This window comes from Notamacropus eugenii, chromosome 2 (assembly GCF_028372415.1).
Source record: "Notamacropus eugenii isolate mMacEug1 chromosome 2, mMacEug1.pri_v2, whole genome shotgun sequence".
NCBI lineage: Eukaryota > Metazoa > Chordata > Mammalia > Diprotodontia > Macropodidae > Notamacropus > Notamacropus eugenii.
In genome coordinates this window covers 452,990,448-453,010,215 of record NC_092873.1, presented here as the reverse complement: position 1 = coordinate 453,010,215, position 19,768 = coordinate 452,990,448, and the positions used below count along the sequence as shown (strand labels likewise).

General features: G+C 36.6%; 1 protein-coding gene and 1 long non-coding RNA gene across 6 annotated transcripts in view; one reads left to right on the top strand and one right to left on the bottom strand.

The window, feature by feature from the left end:
• The window catches only part of BRINP3 (BMP/retinoic acid inducible neural specific 3), a 536,581-nt gene that overhangs the window by 503,923 nt on the left and 12,890 nt on the right, over positions 1-19,768 (bottom strand). The window contains exon 1 of one of the 4 annotated variants that reach the window (XM_072648360.1): positions 14,610-15,120. The exons of 1 other annotated variant lie outside the window; for it this stretch is intronic. The gene's annotated coding sequence lies outside the window, so the exon portion shown is untranslated. Of the gene's footprint in view, positions 1-11,328; positions 11,817-12,949; positions 13,084-14,609; positions 15,121-19,768 lie in introns of those variants that run through there. 2 more of the 4 variants (XM_072648359.1, XM_072648358.1) reach the window with 2 other exon arrangements.
• LOC140529587 (uncharacterized) lies at positions 11,950-18,219 on the top strand. Of its 2 annotated transcripts, none has more exons than XR_011975603.1 (3): positions 11,950-12,282; positions 16,261-16,360; positions 17,680-18,219. It is a non-coding gene; the product is annotated as an uncharacterized lncRNA (long non-coding RNA). The 2 variants fall into 2 exon arrangements; XR_011975602.1 differs by lacking the exon at positions 11,950-12,282 and adding an exon at positions 15,367-15,826.

The window sequence follows — 19,768 nt, the reverse complement described above, 5'->3', positions numbered from 1 at the left end:
CTCTCTCTCTCTCTCTCTCTCTCTCTCTCTCTCTCTCTCTCTCTCTCTCTCTCTCTCTCACACACACACACACACACACACATAGACACGCACACACATGCACACACACACACGCACCCCCCCCACACACACACAGTGGTGTTTACTCTTACAGTAAAGAAGACATCATACTACGAAGTAAAGTATATGAGGTTAGAAGTCATATCTTACTAAATTTTTGTAAATCCCCAGATTTTAACATTTTGTTCCATATATAGTTATGTTAAATTGAAATATTCCATCACTGACCAGAAATCACTTCAAAGTGATTCAAGTCAACTGTTATCAATTCAGGGCCCACCTTTCATGGATCTATCTAAGTTCTGGAAAAAGTCAGTTTATGTATTTTTTGGACTAAAAATCTTATTTTCTGATTTAAATCATCATCATTTTGGAAATAAAATATAAAGAGCTGACAGGAGTCCTACATTTTTCACTAAGATAACCTATGCTAGTTCTGTGTCTTCTGTTTATGAATGGAAGGGATCTCTACTTAGGCATTAATGTTTATTTGCAATTTTTCTGTTTGGCTTCATCAGAAGAATTAATTTGAGGGCCTTGCTCTGAAAAGCAGTGTAAAAGCTCAGACTTGCTTTAGAATTGCATTCATGGAATCTTTCAAGTCACTTAACTTTGCTAAGCCTGTACATCAGTTTCCTACTCTTTATTTATTTTAGCTGATGAGGCAATGCAGTGTCCCTGAATTACAACTTTAAGTGTTTTCCATCTTAATGAGAGTTAGTATTTCTCTGGGGAGTGAATAGTGTTAAGGGAACTAATCTCCTGCTTGATCTTGTCAATAAAATCTTGTCTTACCAATAAAGGGGAACTTAAGTGTGAGCATCTGACAGTGAGACTGATTGGGGAGGATATAGGAAAGTGGATGAGATTGAGAAGTATTCCCTTCCTCAAATCTCCTTAGCACAAATGTAAAACTGTTCTTAAAAGTCAAAAGTACAGTGGTACTTCTCTCTTAACAGTAAGAAACAATGAAATAAAAGATCATGAAAAATGTACTTTAGTAGATATGACTCAAATCTCCTACAGGAAGATTTTCTCAATCCCTCTTATTCTTAATGACTTCCCTCCATTATTTCTCATTTACTCTATATATAGTTTGTACAAATCTGTTGGCTTATTTTCTCCCTCATTAAATTGTGAGCTCCTTGTAGGGGCTGTCTTTTGCCTCCTTTTGTATCCTCGGCACTTAGTACAGTGCCTGACACATAGTAGGCATTTAATACAATCTTACTGACTGACTGAAAGCTAACTTGAATTAAGCACAGTGGAAAACTGATTGAAAAACTAAAGAATGAAATTTCGACAGTCCAGTCACCATCAGACTCAACTTTTTGAATACAGTCCAATTTGTCCTTCTTAAAGTCAGGCACCCTAGATGTTTTCTGATTAGATAAGTGGATGTTGCCTTCTTGATTCTCATTTAGTATAAACAAATTTCATAAGCTTTTACAGTTGCCATATCACACTGTTGCTTAATATTAAGCTTAAAGTCCCCTATAGCCCCCTAACTCTTTTTAAAACGTGTACTTTCTATAGCCACATTTTCCTCATCTAGTGCTTGTGAAATTGATTTGTTGAACCCCAGTAGAGGACATTATATTTAAAGCCATTAAATGTAGTATTATTAAATGTAGTTTCTCACATTTGAAATATTCTTCGGTCTTCTATTCCAAAGTACTACTTCTCTGCTGTGTCTATATCATCTGAAAATTTTACTAGCATGGCATCTATGCCTTCATCAATAAGCAAATAAATAAACAAAGAAAACACGGGTCCAAAGCCAGCTCCCTGGAGCACCCTAGTGCCTAGATTGACTCTCCAAGATCTCTTAACATATGTGATTCTTTACTTCATAGAAAAAGTATTACAAAAAATCTATAGAGTGAATTTCAGAGTTGAAAGAGCTTAGAGACCCCGTCTACTCTAACCTCCTTATGCTGAATCTCAAAAAAGGTTAAGTAACTTGTCTAAGTTCAAATAATTAGGCAGAGGTAGAATTGTGACTATGTAGAACCAGTGTTAACTCTTTCTCAGTCCAGTGATACTTAGACTACACAATAATACCTTCTGGCTAAGTACAATATTTTTTCTTTGTCTTCTATTATGAAAATCAAAGCATAGCTGTCTTTAGAAAGATAAAATTCTGTTGGAATGAGTTGAAAATTTGTGACAAGAAAGAGAGAAATAAAGATGGCAGATGTATCCAGTATGCCACAGATGAGATGGTACTGGAAGAGCTTTAATTGTGCTTTCAAAGTTTTATGGCTTCCATATTTTCTTTTTCCAGTCATCTTTCATTCTCCTGAATTCTAAAAATGGGCTTCTCCATTATCCTGATGCAACAGTGACAGCTACAAGAATTTAGCCACTTCCCCACCTTAACTTTTGTTTGGGTATACTATGTAGTAAAGTTAAACTGTAATATCAAAACCTAACAGTAGATGCTGCTAATAAATTATGTAAAATTACCTAGTGTGCTTAAATTCAAGAATGTAAAGTATGTGAAATGAATTTATAGCTCTAGTAATTTAAGTTCAAATTTCAATAAAAAGCATTTACTTAAAATAAAACCCATCTACATATGTATCATTCTTTTGAGAGAGAGAGAGAGATAGACTTGGACTAAAAGTAGATGTGTTATTCAACAACAATTATTCTATCTAAATTAAAGTGGCTACCTCAGATATGATTTCTGCCCTTTTATGGTATTATAATCACAACACCCCAAAATTTTGGAGGTTTTTTCCTCCAAAAGACAACAGGTTCAGAGTCACAGTAAACAATATACTTATCATGTCAGGATTACTAAAGTTTCTAATTAGACAAATATGGCTAGGCAATGGAATATGTACATTTTGTCCAAATGTGAGTGGACTGAATATATTCTAAATCTCCAAAAATAAATCAGTGGCCAATTATTTATGTCAAACGTTGTACCAAATATTCTTCTGCTACAAGAAGAAAATCTAAAAAGTCCTCAATATTTATCCTCTTCTCTATGTGTTCACACTCTCTCTTCCTTCAACTGTGTCATAGAACAGAAAGAAATGTGTGTGAAAATGGGAACATCTATTAAAACAAACTTTTTCAAAGAAAGTGATAAATATTTGGGGAAACAATTTTCTTAGATGTAAAAAATTCCTACTCTAAAATGTTGATTATGAATAGAATATTTTTAAAAAGGTAAACATGTGAAATCAATTTGTCCAACTGATTAGTAAATTAGTTGTTAATACTACTCAATTTGATGTAATTGAGTAGTAGCCAATTTATTATAAAACTTAAGCAAATTCCAGTCAATTCACTACAAAATCTAAGCAACATAGAATGAAGACAGCTGGCCTTCAAGGTAGAAAGAACTAAGCTCATGCCCCACTTCTGACAAATAATAACTCTGTGACCCTGTGTCAATCACTTAGTCTCGTAGAGACTCAGGAAATTCTCTAAGACTATAAATAGAAAAAGTTACAAGAGTACAATCTTACAAGGGAGGAATGAGCAGGGAATCCTCAAAGGAGAAGGACACCAATGAAATCACAGGTCTCAACAGGTCTTACCAGGTAGCTGAGAAACAACAATTTTGTCTCTTTTTTTTTCTTTTCTATCATAAAGGCACTAGATTTAATCTATTTCACTTGTCACTCTTAGAGTCATCATTGACATAGGTATAATGTTTAAAGTTAATAACAAGATTTAATAGGACTGCCAGTTTTAAGTGTCAATCAGCACTTTTCCACAACAGTAGTCAAAAAGGAGTAAATTTATAAAAGTAACTGCAATAAAAATGTCTTTGTTATTTATCCCTATTGTTTTTAAAGTTCATCTTTGTTCCTTAGTTTTCAGAGTTGACAAAACAAAGAAAAGATATGTCTTCATCATAAAGACATATGTGTGTATATATATACACACATATGTATATATCTATATATGTGTGTGTGGAATTTTTAAATGGCATTTTACATAAATTCATAAAGCTTTAAAAAACACAATAAAAGGAAAGGTAACTGTTTGATGTTAGGTTGTTTTTTTTTTAATGACCAAGTAACCAAAATACTTAATGAAGTTTCAAGACAAAAATAATAATTCTTCAGTGATAATAAAGTGGTCAATGGTTGATTTCAGATTTCTAAGTCTTCTGACAAAAAGTGATATGATTCAAATTACATAAAAATGAAGATTTGATCTTTAAAGTAAAAGCACATGTACATACATATCTATGTGTCCATATGCACAAGAAAAGAAAATGAGACTCTTAAGGTAACTAAGAAATATAAATTTAGGTGAGGGGTGTGTGTGTGTTCGTTCTTCATTGCTGAAGAAGACCATGCCATCAGAGAAATAATGACATGACTTGCATTTCACTTTGTTTTTGAGTGAGGAAGGGCTGTGCAGGTCACCAGCCTTACTTCTCCTCCTGAGCTATCTGAATCCAGTGACTATATGCATTAGGATGACTGGAGATGACCCAGGATGAGGCAATTGGGCTTAAGTGACTTGCCCAAGGTCACACAGCTAGTGAATGTCAAGTGTCTGAGGTGAGATTTGAACTCAGGTCCTCCTGACTCCTGCACTAGTGCTCTATCCACTGCACCACCTATCTGCCCCAGGTAAGGAGTATATTTTTTGTTTTAAAATATTCAGATATTTTTAAGTAAACTGAACATTTTCAAAAGATGGTGACCAAGATAATGACCAATATGGAGAGAGGACCCAAAACTATGAAAAGTTTTGAAAGAACTAGGGATGCTCAAGCTGGAGAAGGGAAAATTAAACAGAGCCATGAGAGCTGTCTTCAAATATCTGAAAGTGAATAAGTAATTAGATCTTTTCTATGGTGCTTCAGAAACCAGAACCAGGGCTAATAAGAAGTCATCAGAACACAGATTTCAGCTGACTAAGAGGAAGAGCAAACTCTCTAAACAGAATAGATTAAGGTAACTCATAAAGTAGTGAGTTTTGCAGTTTTGAAAGGATTCAATTCATAGATGGAATAGAAGTCTGGATTTTATTGCCTCTCTTCCAACACTAATATAATGGATTATAACATATAATAATTACATATGGTGTCACTTTTCTCCTTTATACTAGTAATGGATATCAAGCCCAGATTTACTGGTAATTTAATAGTATGTAATAATGCTAGCATGCTGGACTCAGAGACAGAAGACTTGGTTTCAAATCCTATCTCTGATGGTTAGTAGGGGTATTATCATAAAATAAATGACCTCTCTGATTCCTCGCTGAATCATTAGAAATAACAGAACCTTAAAAACTTACCTCACAGAGTTGTTGTGAGGCTAAAATGAAATAATGCATGAAAACTTCTAAGGGGAATATAAATATATCTTGCTACTAGCAATTAGAGAAAATATGTGAAATTTAAAATATTTAAAAAAGATAACTGGCTTCTGTTCATATCTTATATGAACCCAAAACTATCCTACCATTAGCAACTTCAAAGCTCAACATACAGAGAAAAACATTAGCATTATATATTACGTCAGAAACCACACACTCAATTAGATATCAGTCAACATAATTGTTTGTTAAAGCAAATAATTTTCATTTTCTTAAAATTATCATATTTAACAGAATTATTTGGGGAATTAACATTAATATTCTATGAAACTGGAAAGTTGGCAGAATTTTTTTTCTTTTTCTGGAAATGCTTCTCCACACATTCCTCCTTCCACATCTTTTTGTTGTCGTTTGTTTATTTGTTTGTTTTGGATTTGTTCAAGACCTTAGTGAATTGGTCTTCCTAACCATTAACCATTCCTACAGAATAGTTTTCTTATACAAATTTTAGAAATAGAATCATTACTTATGATGTTTTCCAATCATGCCGGAGACAAATTTTTAACAGGTCTGTCAGAGATCCAAATCCTAGGGGCAAGATTCAAATGTTTTTAAATTACCTAAGTAATATACGCACATAATACCTTCTATACTATGTAAGAAAAAGAAGAATGGGGAAGAAAATTATTAAATGTTTGATGTTACTATCTGTGAAATCTTGAGTGGACAATTTAATTATGAAATTTTACTTTTAGGCTATTAAATGACTATTTCCAATATTGTTTAGAAAGTGTTAATATCTGATAAGATTGCTTGTTCATCTATATAAATAAATGTGAAGGGCTACCTGACTTTTTAGAATTGCAAAAACATTATGGCATTAAAGAATATAAATTAGGTGATGATACTTTCATGCCTTCCTGAAACTTTCTGGTTGACTGTTTTGCCAACTCTCTTTTTTTACCTCTCTTACACTGTGGAAGATGACATTGTCTATTTATTTTCATATCTAAATGAAGTATTTAAAACTTGAATATTAAAGAAAATTACTTATGAGTACAAGGGTACCAACAAAAAATGCTGTCTCCAGTGTGTAAGTTACAGGGCAAATAAGTATGGTCATACACCTAGCCAGAAAGTGGCTTTAAAAGCAATTGGTTTACTTAACACAATCTTTTATTTTGAAACTGATTCAGTGCAGGGAACCTTTTTTTTTTTTCCCCCAGACTGTTTAGTATGTATAGACATAACCTGAGATGTTATGGAAGCAAGATTAAATTATATAGGGACTAGAATTCTAACAAAGAATCAGAATGTAGAAATGAACTCTGCTTTACTGAAGACAAGGCTATATCAACAGTTCAGTATCTCAGAAATAATTTTTCAAATGAACAGTGACAAGCATCTGTAAATTTCTTTTAATTTCAGCTCTATCTGAAATGGTTGGCAACTATTTCTGCAGAAATTATGATGAATAATCTTTTTTGAAAGCACAAGCATTTTAACACACCAACAACCTTCTTAAATAATCTTCTTAATGAAATTTAAAAGACCTTCACCACATAGGATTGTTTCTTTTGTGATTTTATAAAGTATAAAGTTACAATACACTTTAGTGTAATGTTCACATATTTATTAATTCATTAAATCACTAAATAAGGATTTTACAAATTTTGTTTACTGGAATGGTGACAAGGTATCTCTCTTTGCCTCAGGTATTTTAGATCATCTACGTTTGGGTGTTCGTAAAAAGGCCCACACATCAGATTATGGGATTTTAAGTGCTTAAAGAGTTCCCAAAGGAGGAAATTTCAATTTCAAACATATCACCCAGCAAAAAAGTGGGTTTATGCTACATTCACCCTCCTATCTCTCTGCCTAATAGGTATTTAAAACAGGTTTTTAAATTTATATTTCCTTCAAGAAAAAGCAGTCCATTCACTGTGATTGAGAAGAAAAAGGGGAAAAGTATAAAGAATTCCACAACATGTCACTCTTCATAGCTAAATTTACAACACTTAATCATCAATAAACTGGTGTCCAGGAGACAGAGATACTGGTGCTTAAAAGACCTAGTAGGTCGAACAAAACATTTTAAAATGTGGTATTTTGGATCTCTTTCACCATAAAGAAAAAACATCGAACTAATAATTGGGCTTGTTTTAAAGACAAATGCAACAATTTATCAATTATTGGTTACCTGGTAGATACATAATGATATAAAACAACTAAGGACTGTTTGTAATATGTAGTCCACTTCAAAGTTCTGGTAAAGAACAGATCCATGATTTATCAAATAATTGTACTTCAAATTTGAGCCACTGGATAGCACTGAGAATGGGTAATTGGATACAAACACCTTGAAGCAATTGCTCAAATGTGCCCAAAATTGATAATGGTAAAAGCTTCTGAATGTTGCTGACAAAGTTATTCAATGAACAACATTAAACCCTACATTAAACCCTATTTTCCCTGCCCCCCCATCTGCCACAAACACAACTGATAGATTTAGTATCTTTGTGGGCAGCTTTAGCAGGAAGGCCAAGACTAAAACTAATTCATTGGAGAAAAGTATGACAAAAACCCATTTTCACAAGTATTCTTCCTTCAACTATTCAGGACTGCAAAATGTTTACATTCACCTACATCTTAATTAAAATTAAGATAATTCCATTAAATCCTTTCAAAACACTGGATACATTCTCTGCCCTTTCTCAGAATCAATGCATTGTAAACTTCAAAATCAAACAGGAAAAAGTATTTTAAAAAAAGATGAGAACATGATGGAAGCAAATTACTATTATAAATTTAAATGGCAGCTTCCATGTTGATGAATGATCCAATGACACTTGATACCAAAGATCCCTTATCATCAAGGTTTCATTAGCTAAATATGAAGCATTTTCTAAAAGACTTCTCAAATCCAAAATATTTTCCTTTTCAAACGGTTCAAAAAGTGAGAAAATGCAAATATTTATCTAAATATGAGATTATCTTATTTTTGCCTCAGCTCCCTCATCTTCAGAACACATCAACACAAATCATCAGGTTGATGTCTACAACCATAAAGTTCCTAAGAAATCAAAATCCATCTCATTACATGAAGGAAATCAATATCAAGTCTGTTGATAAAAATGAATATTTACATTGAACACCATCAAAATAAAGCATAAAATGGAGTTAAATCTGGTTCAGAAAATATATTCCTCAAAACTTTCAGGTAGACTTTTGAAAAGAATGCCAAACCAAATAAACAGTTACAAAAGGGAAAATCCATACCAACTTGATCTTTAGTAGTAGAGGCTGAAAATGTCTGCTTGAACCCAAGACTTTTTTATAGTGAATCCATTAAACTGTCTGCAACCAAACAATATTAAATTGACATATGCAACTAAAAAGTAAGTTAACTTTACTATACTTTATCAACATATATATCTATAGAATTTTTATATCTTCAAATCCTTTTTTTTATATCTAACATCTCATTTTATTCACATGATACTCTGAATAACTGGTGCTGTATTTTTCACTCTAACAAATGACCAAATAAAAGTTGTTTGACCAGAGAGGTCAAATTCTGGCTACTTAAAGACAAAGTTACAGCCAGCATGATGGGAAGAGTGTTGCCTTAGAGAATATAGGTTCAAATCTGAGCTCTACCATTTACTGTCTCTGTGACTTGGCATAAGTCACCTAAGCTCTCCAGGTCTGCTTTTCCTCATTTGTAAAAGGAGAGGATTAAGTCAGAGGCCCTTTAAGGTCCCTTCCTGCTTCATATCTATGATATTATGACTAGAACCTGCCCCCATCAACTTTTAGCTGGAAGAGTCTTTCAAGGTCTTTAAGCTCAGTATCTTTATCTTATAGCTGAGAAAACTGAAGCCACAAGGTCTCCTAACTTCCATCTGCTATCCTTTTTTTTCATTAGACACTATTGCCTTTAGAGCAATGTCTTGTCTCTCTAATTTAAATAGAAAAAAATGAGGAAAATCATATCTAGATAATCACCCATCTTTAAATCAGAAAAATAAAATCACTTCCTTTTAAAAGTTAAGTGAAAATTTGCTCACATTTGACATGAGATGTCACTTTTTATAACTGATACCTCTTTATGGCAATAGTTCACTAGAAGGAGTAGTCAATTATTTGAGTTAAATTTACCAATTATTCTTCCTCTTAACTTCCAAAGGAGAAATGAGAATGGTGCCTTTCAAAGTTTTTAAGATAAAGCCAAAACCTTCAAACCATTAAATAGTTTGCAGTAAAATGAAATTGTAGCCTAAAATTGAATATGAAAGTTTTGAAATGTCACTAGTTGTACTCTGTATCATTATCAAGAAGAAACAGTAAAAAAAAAAAAAAAAACAAAACAAACAACTATATCCTGGGGGAAAAGAAAATATTTTTAAGAGAAAGGGGAAAAGAGTCAGGATCCAAGGACATTGTGAATAATAAAGTTAATCTAGAAGGATGCTTCTTTCCTCATCCATCTTCTTCCCAAGAACTAACTCCAAACTTTGTTCTGTTGACTAGTATTCCATATTTTTCTTCTTTTACTTAAAAAAAAAAACTAGAATAGAATACATTGTTTACAAAAGTGACAAATGTTTCTATTATTATATATTTGGTCTCTTAAAAGAAAATGTATTATTAGAGTATTAAGTCACATTACATAATCTCATTAAAAGACAAGTAAAATGAACCATTTTCAGATCACATATATCATGCCTATCCAAAAATGGAAAAACTGTTAATAGTATGGTTTGTAAAGAAAAACATTCCTCCCTCTTCCCTAGCCTAAGAAAAAGATACTCTATAATAAAAATGCCAGAAGCCAAAGTGTGAAAGAATTGGGGGGATGGGGAATCTCAGTCATTGATGAGGTTCTCTTCCCAGTAGGAATAAGAACTATCTCTTTCATCAAGCTCAGTCAAGTGTTTTAACATCATTTGTCCTAAAAGGGGCATGTTTATCATTATTGCTCCACTGTTCCTATCAGCAAGTATTACAAGCAACAAAACTATTGATCTGAGATAGACAGCAATGGATGTAATTAGTAAAAGTATTTCTTAATGCAAATTCACAGAATACAAGAGCTTAGATAAGAAACACCATCAAACTCAAAGGAAAAGTTTTGCAATTAATTCTTAATAATAGCTAGTCCAAATACGTAGTGCTTTGTAAGATCTATGCAGTGCAAAACAGGAAACAAAAATACACAAAACTAGTTTTAACCAGTTCTTAAAATAGTTACCTGCACAATTTGGTGGCCTAATATTCTGATTTAACACTCATGTTATGTCACTGTGATATGAATTTAAAACAGGTATTATTTTCCCAGTGCCTAGACATTTTTTTAAAATAAGTTTTTAATAGGCCTAGTTTTTTATTCACTGAGGTCAACTATAACATTGTATCTTCTTAAGCTAGTCTTTTTTTGCTTGCCATTTTTAATAGTTGAAATATTTTGAAATATAACTTTTATATAATTTGAAGATAAGACATGAAAGTTCCCACCAAGTATTGCTTTCAGGTTTGTCTTAGCTATTATTTCAGGATATAGGAATGGCTGGATTTCTTTAAGAAGTTGTTTTCCACTCGTCTCTTACTTTAAAGGTCATCCCAAAGAAATACTTTAAGTTTATTTCTGTACTAACACTCTAATACATCACAGTCATGCATCCCATTCCTAAATTCTTTACTTCTTTTCTGTCCTCCCCCTCCATATCCTTAAATTGCCATTTGGGTCCCCTACCTCTCGACCACAGGTGAGGAAAAAAAAAAAAACAGCTATACACTCCAACAGATACATAAGAGATAAAATATGCATGTTAAGATTTCATGCATCAGAGTAACCAAGTGGGGGATCTAGTACTGATGGAAACATCACTGTAGGATGGGTCTTACACACAGGCTAGCTGAATGTAAATGGGAAATTCATACTACAAAAGCCAGATCTTTATCCCTTACCTGCTCAAATGCATGTTGTCAAACAAATCTAAATATCAGAGATGGAAAAAGGGGGGGCAGAAAACGAGGCTCCTGTCTTCCAACCCGATGTGGCAGCTTTGTACTCTGAGGTTTCTTATACCTTGCTTCTTACACCAGCCTACATATAAATTTCTGTTGCTTATGCCTTAGTACATTTGGAAGTGATGCCGGGAATAATTTGCAACCCGGGTCGTCTCTTCCTTATGTCAAACAGCCTTTGGGCGGCTCACGCTGCTGGAAGTATACACCTTTGTCTTCCGGGGGGAGTAGAGACAGGGGAGCGTTTCCCCTGAATTATTCCCATGAGGATCGCCACGAAAGAAACCCGAGAGCGATTCTAACCGCAGGTTTCAAAGTACTGCTGCGTCCTCAAAAACTGGTGCAAAGTAAGAGCCTCCCAGGTTCGACTCTCAGGGTAGAGGAAAGAGCACAGGCAGCCAGTGGAGACTCAAACTATCTGCCTGCCACAGCTTGGCTGCAGAACCAGCTGAGAAGCCAGTAGCCGAGAAGCACCACCCCCTCTCTCCATAATGCCAGAGGAAAATACACTTCGAATCCCAGACCCTCCTCCTTTCCACCCCCGCCTCCAGGAAAGCAGAGAGAGACAGAGACAGAGGCAGAGAGAGAGAGACAGAGACACAGAAAGACAGAGACACACACAGAGAGAGACAGAGAGGAAACACAGGAGGAAAACGCAAACTTTAGTGGATATTCAAGGCAGTAAGGAACCACTAGCATTAGAGGAAAACACGTTATGGAGCTCTTCCAGCATACACCTGGCTTTCAGAGCTCTTCAATTATCGAGCTAGAGCTTTAGCACAAAGTTGGAATTCACGTTCCCGCCAGCATTTCCTGGTCTGGTGAGAAAGAGAGTTAAAGAGGGCACCGAGATCATCGTGGGACAGAGGCATGCAATTCAATCCTGGGAGACTGGTATGAATGCAGACTAGCACAACGCAGCCCCGGGTCAGGTCACTGCAAGCCATCTCCTTAAAACTCAAAGGTGCTTGCAGACTTCTGCTTCCCCAGCTGAAGTCTATATGGTGTACTGGAGGGTAGGAAGGAGAGGCTAATCTCCCGCCCGGCCCCGGGAAGGCTGGCAGGGGAGTGTGCCAGAGAATGGTGGAGGGGGGGCGGCATTCCTCTCCACCGACGCGCCCGGTGCTCGCGGGTTGCAAATCCCCAGTGACCTGGAGCTGGCGCCTGTGGCACGAAGGGGTCGGACTGGACTCACAAAAAAAGATTCCGAGCTGGGGGGGAGGAGGGGGCAAGAGGGCAGAGTCACGCTTAGGTCCGGCAGCCCCCCACGCCCTCTTCCCCTCCACACCCAGCCAACATCTAGACCACGCTATCCGTGAACCAGTAAGTCTGACTGACACCTTATCCATCCTTCGCGCTGCTCACACCCTGGCGAGCGTCCAGGGGATCATTTATAGGCGTTGATCTTGGCTGCGGGAAAACCTGAAGAAAGAGAGTTGCCTGTTGCTAACCCTCTAAACCTCGGAGTCGCCTTTGCAGATGGGAGCCTCTCTCAGATGCAGTCCTAGGAGGAAGGGTCGGGGGGCGGCAAATCACTAAACAGCCACAGAAAGGCACTTACCTAAATACTGTACGTCAGGTTCTTGCCAGAGAATAGACTAGGTTAAGGAGAAAGCGTCAGACTGCGCTGAAAGTTTGTTCCCCCTGACCCGTGCGCAGCAGCACCAGCAGCAGCAATCCTCCAACAAGAATTCTGAATTAGTTAATTGTCCTAAGTCCTGGTTGCTCCAGCTGAAGTCAAGAGAAATGATCACCAGGAGACACTCCCCTATTAGGCAAGGCGATTGAATGAGCAAGACCTCTACCATCCTCCGAAAGAAGCAATGGATGAGGGGAGGTGGGGGCTTACATTATGTGTCTCGGTCAGATCCTAGGCGGACACCAAGAGGGAAAGAACCCCCTTGAGTCCAAAGACTGGGAATGGAGCTCCTGGTGAAGGGAGCACTTACACATCTGGACTTGGGGCTTTTGAATTCAAAAGCGTTACTTGGTTTTCAAAGACAGCTAGGAATGACAGAAATACAAAGGGCTGAAAAAAAAAAAAAAAACCTAAAATGATATTCTCCACTCCACTGATCTTGCTAAAGGGGATTTCAAAGCCCACATTTGTTGGTGTTTATTGTTGTTTTTGTTTTAATAGGAGGTACGGCAGAAATAATGCAAATGCATATGCAGACATTACCCATCCATGCAGGCTTTGCACTGAGTGAACCCTGTACCTCCCACTAGATATTTGAAGAGATTTATATACTCTACATACCCACAGTGAAGAAAGAGAAGATAATAATAATCCTTCAGTTAAGGCCATAAAATTTTCAAACTGCTATAGGGGCCACCTCCAGGTACCTGTTCAGCCTGAGGCTGTGGGGGTGGGAATAGGAGTGGTGGAAATTAGGGTGGTCGAATTTCTCAAGTAGGGACTGTCTATTTGACTTATTACAGCCAAAATAAACTTGTTTTCTTTAATCAGCTCTCACTCTCACCCAGCACAAGATATCCCTGTTACTAATTACATGCACCACCAGATAAATACATGTAATATGAAATGGAAAGCAAGGGACCCAAATATTATAACAATTATACTCTACCCACAGCACTTCCTTCTTGTGTTATTTGGAAATGAGCAAAAATAAATGTCCTCAGAAGTCACAGTCATTTTTACATATTATTTATTAACATTTTACTCCTTATGCTTCTATAATCCTAAAGCCTTTTCTTGAAACTCTAAGAGTACATATTATGAGGTACCTTTACTTCGGTCACATAATTGGCTGAGAGTGACAATGTGGTGACCTGAACAACCTTCTGCAGATCAATGAGAGTAATGAACTTTCTCAGACCCAGTTTCTTCCCCCAAGAGGGTTTTATAAATCTCCCTTAGAGACACACATGTATCTTGACCTTTCCCATAGCTCAAATGTAAGTTCCAGGAAAGGGTTAAAGCACAGACAGGTTAGAGATACATCATGTAATGTGAATGTGAACAGAAGTGAATTAGCAAAAAAAAAAAAAAAAAAAAAGTAAAAATGGTGGGAGTTGAGTTACATGAAGTATGATTTGGTGCCCATATCAGACTAAAATGTTAATTAGTTGATTTAATTAAAAATCTTTGAGTTCTGAAGGTGTCAAAGATTTTTTTTAAAACCTTAAGAAACAAAGCTCACTTTAAAAATTGCTTAGCACTATTAAGTTTCAAATAACATACAAAGGGAATAACTTACCAGAGGAAATTTCAGGAAGCAAGATGACTGTGAGAAAAATGTATCCAGAAATCAAATAGACATTCCATGATGTTGCGGATCAAGCTAAAGGAGTGATCTGCATGGTGGTTGGACTTAGAAATAATCAGCAGTTCCTTGTGGCATGGAACCAAGTATAAGCCAGATATACAAGACAGCCACCAGACCCCCAACAAAAGGAAACAAAAATGTGAAGAGGAGGGGGAAAAGTGGATTTGTAAAGATCCTCAGGCAGAAGAAGTGAATAATTACAGGTTGTGAATCCCTATGAGGGGGGGAAAGAAAGAGGCTGTGAAAACCCAGTTAACAGGGTGAGGAATACAGATAAATCTGTCCAGAGAAGTAAAAGGATGTGGGGAAGACAAGGAGATAAAGAGAGAACTAGTGAGAGAGGCTGTAGTCATCCTGATAGATATAGCAGCAGGAATGATTTAGGGAGCCAGGGAGGATCCAATGAGAATTCAAGAGAGGACAGCCTCAGAAATTCTGCACTGGTCTTCACAATCTCAGTTCCTCTCAAGACACCTGAGTTGTAATCATTATTATTAGGGCTACGAGTGCTCAGTCAGTGAGTTCCTTTTATTTGGGATTTCCCTTCAAACCCTTTCAACCAGCAGCAACTTACTGCGGGAGGGTTGTTGGGAAAAGAAATCATCGGAACCAGCCCCTACAGACAGAATCCCTCCAGCTGGCTCCATTCAACTATAATCAATCGAAGGGCAAAGAATGTGGAAGAACCATAGAAGACAAGTAGGAGCTCTAAGGGGCACCGAGTTTGATAGGCTTAGAGATAGGCAGGATTTGGGAAAGGGAAAGTGACTAGTTCCAGCAGTCACCGTACTACCAGCAGCAGCAGAAGCAGCCCTGCTTCTTGGGTGAATCCTATTTGCAGTCCACTTAAAGGGATCGCCTTCTTTCTGAAACTACAATTTCCCTTCATGAGGAGAGGATGGGGGGGTTAGGGAAAAAAGCCTACGATTTTGCTCTGGGGATTCCTGGAAACTATCCCTTGGGAGCTGGGGCAATGCTGTGATCGAGGCTCTCCCTTCACCCTTCCCAACGCCCTTATTTTCGCTTTCGTGCTTGATTACTAACGAGAGGGAAATTAGAAATGGCTCTCTGCTGAATGTATTATCTTGCCATTTTCCTATCGTGATTCCTCAGTCTGAAACTGAGCAAACGATTGTATGATCGATTGGGTAAGATTAGCTTTATTCCTTTCCCCTCCTCCACTCCGATCTCCGGTTCCCTTTCCAGTCCCCCAGTCCCCCACCCCTCCCATTACCTTCATATGCCCACAGTCCTTTCATTCTCTGGTCTCATAATAGTTATTTTTAATAGAGGATTCAGGAACTTCCTTTTCCTCTTCTAAGACCAGATTCCCCGGGGGATCTACTTAAATGACAGGAACTGGTAATTCTGTTGTGACTGATTTATATTTGGCTGTGAAGGACATAATTTTCCTGCTTCCCTCTTTTCCTTAACGGATCTTTCTCTCTCTCTCTTTCTTTCCCCGTTGGGTTCGCTCTTATTGCAAGGATCTGTATAAAGAGCTCTATGGGAGCCTTTTGCCTTCCCCTAAATCTTCAGGAGTACCCCGAAGCTTTAAGAATTGTCCATCTCTCTCTTTCAGGAGTAAAAGGGAAGGGTAGAGTGGAAATTGATTTCTTGCAGAGACTGAGGCGCTGGATGATCGAGGGAATAAACATTTGCCCTGGTTCAGAATGTTCTTGGTAAGTAATCTTATTTTCTGCAGCACAGAAGAAAACACACCGCTTCTCACACCTCACACCCCCGCTGAATTTCTCCCACACACACTCCTCCCACACACACATACACCCAGCTTCCATTCATTTACTAGCTTTCTGTATGTAAATCACGAGCTGGGTCAGTGGAAATTTTCCTTTTCCCCCTTCCTAAAATCCAGACTAAGGGAAAGAACGAATTTGAAAGGGGATATTTTTCCCCTGGAGACTTTCCTCTGTTCATTTAATGTTCCCTGATAGTCTGTATCAGAAACAAACAGTGACGCGATGAAAAGCCAATTCTTGGTGGCTTCTAGTGCATTTATTTAAATGATGTCCTAAATTTGTCCGTGGTTCTCTCCTCCTTTCTTAAACTGAGTATGGTTCTGTGAATTTGTCCTATTTCTACAGCATTAGCATGCCTTGGCCATGTTCTGAAATACCTTTTAACTCTTCAGTCGGAACCATAAATGAGTGTTCTTATTTTTCCCAATGCCTTAGGTAAATGAAAGCTGTAAGAAAATACATTTTAATGTGCATCTTGGTTCTGGTTCCATTTATTGGATGCATGTTAGTAGTATTCTTATTGGCCATTTGCATGTTCTAAGGATACCTATAAACTTAGAAAAGCCTTTCATGAGTCTACAGCACCCCCAGCCTGTAGATCCCCATTATGCTAAAAAAAAAAAAAAAATGACATCTGTAGGAGAAAAAAGCAAATGATAGTCTTTGATTAAGTTTAAATTAAGATGTCCACAAAAACAAGTTTGGGGGTAGCAAGTTTTTAAATATAGTCTGGTTGGCTTCTAGAGAATAGTGTTTCTGTGTTGAATATGAAGAAGGAAAGAAGAAAAAAAATAGTATTAACCTGAGAGAATGAGTTTCACAGTTGACTTTAGAGAATGTTTTCACAGCAAAGCATTATTTTGAAAAAATAGTTTCACTGTATTGTGATATATGCTTTCCCTCTCTGCCAAAAGACCTAAATAAAGGGAAAGCTAGCAAAGGTCACCCTTTGCATAAACAGAATATTATGGACCTTGCCTATGATCTGATTTCAAGCACTAAAATTTCATTGACGGGCAGTAGACTTTTTTCCAGTCAATCCATATGAATATTACTCATTTTCTAGAAATTATAAAATCTCAGAAGGGAGTTCTCAGATGACATACTATGTCAGCAGTGCCAAATAGTGCATGTACACCAGTACCTATGATGTTTATTAGTGTCAGACTTGACAAACTCAGACAAAACTTTCTCCATGAAGATAGTTATTTTTGTGTTAATATTTTTTTTTTCCTCCTCAGGCTTCATTCCAGTCCCAATGATATGTTTAGCCACATTTGTTTCTGCAATCAATTCATTTTACCAAGAGGTCTTTGGGTGATGGTCTGTTGGTTAGGAGGAAGTAGTGAAGCTGGGGGACTGAAGATGGGAGGAGAAGAAATTAGAAAATTATGGAATGAAAGAGAAGCAATCAATTGTCATCAATTATTTTTAAGTTTTTAAATGAATTATACACCATTTTTTAAATATGTAAAACATCTTGAGATGCTTTCTAAAACAACTGGACATAAGCTATTCTGATTAACATTTTGCTCTCCTTCCATATTCCTAGCAGTCCAAATGTTTGTGGAACTAGTAACACCTTACCTCACCTTCCTTAAATTAGAATATTATAGCATTTATCTTTGGAAAAAAAAATATATGTGAGGCTGTTGCTCGAATATTTAAACATAATTTTTTAAGGTCACAGAATAAGAGTATTCGGGTTCATTGTGTGGTACATGATTAGTGAACTTTAAAAAATGTGTGTTATTTCATTTTAGTAAAGGATTTTAAGTATATAGAAGTAGACTGATCTATTTAAATGCAATCATCACCAGTACAGAATCAAAAAATCACTATGAACAGGCTCTCCCAACCAACCTACTCACCCATTCTCCTACCCTGCTACTAGGTATTTAATGTTCTTTAGAATTTAAAAGTCTTTTCAAATTTATACCTCTTATTAGCATGTGATTTATCTGGTAAGTACAATACAGTTCATTTGCAGGTGGTTCCTTGTAAAATTTTGTGGACTGGCAATATTTTATGTGAGATGTACTGCCATCTTAACTGCAAGGATCCCACTTAGCACATTCCTATCATCTAATCGTCTACCATAATTTTTGATGAAAAAATTTCATTCTGGATATACTCAGTTACAAGATTCATACTTAAGTATTTGAAATGTTAAGAAGGATCAATGCCTCCAAACAATACCTAAACCATTAAAAAAAAAACTCATAGAAATTATGGTTAAATCAAGGTGATTAAGCTCTGAATTGCTTGTATTGCTTAAGGTCTTTCATAACAAAGGAAGAAAACAAAGCATATATATGAAATTTACATATTTTTCCCCTAAGAGATAAGCAAGCATACTATTTTTAGTCACTCTGTCATATATATCTTTTGTCTATAAAGCTCCTGAAAAGAGTCTGAATGTTTTAAAGTTTTTATATCTCTCATTCCCACCCCCTACTCCCAACTCATGAGCCTTAAAATCAATATGCCTAGAAGTATAAATACATGCTATAGAGAAATCAACCTCCAAATTATAAAACTATGCATATTAATCATAGAATTTGGGATCTGGAAAGAATCCTAGAACTCAGTTGGTACAATACCCACACTTTAGAGGCCCAAGGAAACTCAAACCTATAGAATCAGAGAATTTACACTCATAGTACCAAAAATCTACAGCCGAAACAAGGGGTTCTGAGGCCAGTCATGTCCCCTTATTTTACAAGTGAGGAACCTGAGGCTCAGGAAAAGTGACTTGTACTGCCAGCTAATGACATTCATTCTAGGACTAGAAGGAAGGAAATAAGCTTTTACTAAACATCTATTATGTACCCTACAACAACATTGATATATAGGTGCTATTATCTCCATTTTACAGTTGAGGAAACTAAGGCAGACAGAAGGTAAGTGATCTGCCTGGGGTTACACTACTAGTAAGTGCCTGAAGCTGGATTTGAACTTCTTCCAGATTCCATGCCCAGTACCATATCCACTGGAATACCTAGCTGGTGCAAGTCAAGTCTCTTCATAATTAAATCCCTTCAAAATTTTGGTAGATCAAAAATTCAGATTATTCATTCTTCCTTATTCCCTTTGCCCTTTTCCTCTTCTACTTGAGGTCATTTTTTATTTCTCACCTCGGCATGCAAGGGATTGCACTCTCAAATGCTATGTCTGAAGAGCACAAGTTCTGGAAGGTCTTACTGAGCTATAAATGTTTCTAAGTTCCACCTGGATGCCAGCCTATGTCCAGAGAAACTCAGCCTTCAACAAAAAAAGTTGGTCACCACTTCATGACAAATCTTTTGGCCATTATACTGTTTGAAGACC